At 43.8% G+C, this 5,000-nt stretch overlaps 1 protein-coding gene and 1 long non-coding RNA gene across 2 annotated transcripts in view; one reads left to right on the top strand and one right to left on the bottom strand.

Annotated features, from left to right (window-relative positions):
* The window catches only part of tnk2b (tyrosine kinase, non-receptor, 2b), a 276,182-nt gene that overhangs the window by 70,572 nt on the left and 200,610 nt on the right, over window positions 1–5,000 (bottom strand). The window lies entirely within an intron of this gene.
* LOC144009074 (uncharacterized) lies at window positions 153–1,245 on the top strand. The gene is made up of 3 exons (XR_013280832.1): window positions 153–203; window positions 283–372; window positions 1,101–1,245. It is a non-coding gene; the product is annotated as an uncharacterized LOC144009074 (long non-coding RNA).

The raw sequence follows: 5,000 nt of genomic DNA, 5'->3' as shown, positions 1-5,000 counted from the left end.
AATGTAGTGTGGCATATTCTGTTCTGCGGTAATGAAAAATGGAAGGATATAATGTGAGTGGCGTGTTTTACCCTCACCTAAATCATTGCACTGTGCCCTTACTCATTGCATGACTGTTGAGACAGTTTCAGTCGAGGCGTTGAAAGGGATAAGCGAGGATGGTCCATCCACAAGCGGAAACTGCGCCCCTCTGTCAACTTCCAGTAAGTTCAAAGTCATGTAACTTGAAGCTCATCGAAATTATTTACTGTTACTCAATGGATGTACATGATGTTGATACAGCTTCAAATGATGAAGTAAGTGAACATTCGCGGCCTCCGAGCAGAATCAGCAGAGCTGTTCCTGAGTCTTCTGCCTTGCTCCCCCGTCCAGGTAAATGTCCAGTAAAATCACACACTTTAAAATATAGCACTTCTGTTAAGGCTGGGTTTTACACAAAAAATGTAAAAAAAAAAAAAAATCGTTTTCCTTTTCGGAGACTGATAGATTCATAAAGGCATTATTTTAACATATATTTTCCCCAGAAAGTCATGACATAATTTAAATGACGAAATGTTCTTTGTGTGTACAGTATAAATTTTTTGGATATTGGTGTTTTTGTGAAAGTCACTTTTCACAGAAGTTTCAAATTTCTTACCTTCACAAAATGGACGGCCCGCCTCCTCCGTGGCATTTTTCCCAGTTACAATTATTGAATAACAAATTGTTATGCTTGCTAATGATTATAGTCACACTACAGCCATGAACAAAAGTCAACTCAAATCATGTCAGCAGATACTGCCTCTGCATAATTTCATTTGGAATTTAATGATTGTGGCCTTTTTGATCAGGTCCTTCATATTTGAGAAATGATGGTTGATGTATATTAATCTTTTGAATTGAATCAAAAATATTGGAATCAATTTGGAATTTAGCTCTTGTGAATCAAAGTCCCATTGATTTAGGACATTAGTATTATACCCAGCCCTTCTATTATTGCAATGGTTCAAATCCAATTATACGTTAAAACTATATTCACATAATTTATAATAAATAATAATTTAAGGGCACCTGCACCTTGTTTTTTGTCACTCACTCATTGTACATTTACATCCCTACAGGTAAGCGCAAACGGGACCGAGACCACCTGTTTTTGGATTACCTGCGCGAATTTGACGAAAAGAACGGGGAGGCCACGAGAGCGATGTTACTCGAAGAAGTGAGGTTGCACAAGGAGGACCTTGAGCTCAGACTGCAGGAACGCACGGAAGATCAACAGGTGGCACGTGAGCTGATTGAACAAAACCAGAGGCGTGACAGAGACTTCCAAATGGGCTTCCTGGCAGTCTTAAACAGATTTGTTGACACAATGAGCCAAATGCCAAAGTAATAAATACTTCCGATTTCATATCAGAGTTTTTGTTCTGTTTTTTTTTCACACAAATAAAAACTTACGCTCAATGAATTATTTTTAATATTTTTTTATTTAATAAAAAAAACAACAAAAAACAGTAATGCAAACGCACAATTCCTTTACAATGATGTATTTAAAAACTTCAGAATTGCTGCACGGGCATGCACCCCCTCAGTTTCCACTATTGCAGACTCAGTACCATCAGGCTGCTGCGGGACAATAGCACTGTCCTCCCATTCTCCCAAAAAATCATCCCCGTTCTGTTCACACAAATTGTGTAAAACACAACAAGTTATGACCATAGACTTTACTTTGTCCAGTTGACAGTCATTGTGATTTAACAAACATCGCCACCTGCCACCTTGTTTTCAAATAGCAGTAACCTCAAGATCGATCACTTCTCGGTCGTAACTATTGCGGTGAAAGTGAGGTGGACGGCAACATTTAGCGTGAAAGGGGCGGCAAAGTTGAATGTAATAGAACAGAATGACTTTATGAAGAACAGACGTTCCATTCTGCGGCGTTTCAATCAGACTAAATGTTGCCTTATTTTCCTCCGTGAAAACAGCCTATTGTAGCTACATTATGCTAACGGAATGTGAACGGTACTACTGAATGGCGATAACATTCACGGCCGTATCACACTAAGTAGTGAATGGGTCTATATGTTTTTCACAATCGTCAATTTCCATAAATGACAGCCCACCTTTCGGCTAATGCACAATGACGCTAGCCTGGGGACGACATACACTAATAATGACAAGAATCAGGTTGACGTCCGTCGAGCGGGGTGACTACAATATGTAACTGCATATTAACATCGGAATGAGGTCCAATTAATTGACGTAATTTGCACATCGTTTTGGAGTACAGCACAGGACTGGACTTCGACCGACTAAAGCAATATGATCTGCACGTCCCGTGGACATCAATTGTTTAGTGGGGATCGAGAGTCTCATTCCTTTAAGTGGCCAGCTTTGTATAACATTATAAAACTTCTTACCTCTGAAAACATAGTTTAATTGGATATGAAGAGCCCAGTCTTCAGTATTGAGGTCGTGCACGTACGAGTGCGTGCAGCGTGTACGAGCGTGCAGTTTGTTTTCGGCCACAGGTGGCAGTAGCGATTTGAAATTTTAAATCTTCCACATAGCTGCTTTAAATTATAAAGGCATGTACATTTGAATTAAGGCAAACCGTCACATTTAGGCTTGCCCTCCCTTACACCATCTTTTTTTCTGTACTTGTTTTGATGTCTTGGCAGGATTTCTGCTTGATTCTTCCACTTACATTACAATACATTATTAAAACACTAGACTTCCATCCTTCATTTTCGTGGTTGGGATGTCAAACATTAAATATTCAAGGTTTTATACTGCCTGAAGTCTTAAATAACAAACAATCAATCATTTGGTGCCCTAAGACATCCATCCATCCATCCATCCATCCATCCATCCATCCATCCATCCATTTTCTGAACCCTTACTCCTCACAAGGGTCGCGGGGTGTGCTGGAGCTTATCTCAGGGCAGTAGGCGGGGTACACCCTGAACTGGTTACCAGCCAATCGCAGGGCACACAGAGACAAACAACAATCCACACACACAAGCACACCTAATAAATAAATACAATTATTAGTAGTGCTTAAACATGTTTTTTCTTCAATTCTTCTAGAATGTACTTTTGCCAATTGTCAACCGTTTTTTGAGCAATATGAGTATGATGCATGATTTTTATTTTTTTATTATTTTTTTTTGCATACAGAACAATCTCTGTTAGTGGCGTAACAAGCTAGTATTCAGTCATTACCGTAACAAAATAGGGATACGTGCTCAGTGCAATGGAAGTAGGACATTTCCAGCTTCTGGAATCCAGCAAAAATTGACTGCACAAGTGCTAAATGAAATGCTCAAACACTAAAAAGCCAGCATCTTCACAATATTAACTTTGTTATAAACTGACATATAATTTGCTGATGAGCAAATAAGATTAAGCATAATCAAATGAGCATCAGACCTGCATTATATCAGGGAAAAGCATCACACACATGCTTATCCTCAAGACACACACTCGCATCCCATGACTTCAATCTCACAAAATGGGAAGTAATATAAAGCCTCTGGGGCACATGTGTCAAGATCCGGTCCTCCAGGGCCTGAGTCCTGCATGTTTTTGAAGTTTCTCTACTCCTACACACCTGACTCAATGATCAGGATAATTATCAGGCTCCTGCGAGGCTCGCTGATTCGCTAAAATATGAATCAGCTGTGTTGAACGTGGGAAATCTCTAAAACATGCAGGACTCAGGCGCTCAAGGACCGGACTTTGACACCACTGCTCTGGGGGATGCATCACTCTCTTAGATCTCACAGACAGTAAACTCAGGGCCAAAGTCTGGCTTTCGCGTTCCATCTGAATCTTTTTCCAATGACTCTCACCTTCATATTTGCCCTCTGCTCTCTCATTTTGAATCATCAAGTGTCGTGGATGAGGAGGAGATTAATGCCAACATCAAACTACATGACATTTTTGTCTTTAACGACAGTCGCGCTGTCAGATTACCCGATAAATTTGGTCTGTGTCGTGGACCGGACGTGTAGTCACACTACAAGTCTGAACTCGACAAGAAACCACCCGATCATCGCGTGCTGTCATGCCAAGAGAACCGCGTCGGCACTGGTTGTCGGCGAGGCGGAATGGAGCGGACAAGTGCGGCTGTACGTGCCACTCTGAATAAACATGAGCGCATTGCTCGCGATCCCTGTTCGGTAGTGCTTAAAATATGATTTAATAGCCAATTAGAACTGTATTTTAATTTATTTACATGCATTTGGGTAATATAGCCTAGTTTGTATATTAATTTGGAGATTGAGCCGGCACCTTAACGTGGTGGAGGGGTTTGCGTGTCCCAATGATCCTAGGAGCTATGTTGTCTGGGCCTTTATGCCCCTGGCAGGGTCACCCATGGCAAACAGGTCCTAGGTGAGGTGCCAGACTAAGCACGGCTCAGAAGACCCCTGATGATGATGACCAAAAATGGATCACGTTTTCCCTTGCCCGGATGCGGGTCACCGGGGCCCCCCTCTGGAGCCAGGCCTGGAGGCGGGGCTCGCTGCCGAGCGCCTGGTAGCCGGGCCTGCACGGGGCCCGGCCGGGCACAGCCCGAAGAGGCAACGTGGGTGCCCCTTCCGACGGGCTCACCACCGGTGGGAGGGGCCAAAGGGGTCGGGTGCAGTGCAGGCTGGGTGGCAGCCAAGGGAGGAGACCTTGGCGGACCGAACCCCGGCTACAGAAGCTGGCTCTTGGGACATGGAATGTCACCTCTCTGGCAGGGAAGGAGCCCGAGCTGGTGTGCGAGGCCGAGAAGTTCCGACTAGACATAGTCGGACTCGCCTGCACACACAGCTTGGGCTCTGGTACCAGTCCTCTTGAGAGGGGTTGGACTCTCTTCCATTCTGGAGTTGCCCACGGTGTGAGGCGCAGAGCAGGTGTGGGCATACTTATTGCCCCCCGGATCGGCGCCTGTAAGTTGGGGTTTACCCCGGTGGACGAGAGGGTAGCCTCCCTCCGCCTTCGGGTGGGGGGGACGGGTCCTGACTCTTGTTTGT

The sequence above is a fragment of the Festucalex cinctus genome, chromosome 1, assembly GCF_051991245.1.
Source record: "Festucalex cinctus isolate MCC-2025b chromosome 1, RoL_Fcin_1.0, whole genome shotgun sequence".
Classification (NCBI taxonomy): Eukaryota; Metazoa; Chordata; class Actinopteri; order Syngnathiformes; family Syngnathidae; genus Festucalex; species Festucalex cinctus.
Note: the sequence above shows the minus strand (reverse complement) of the source record. Positions and strands in the feature narration are given on the sequence as shown.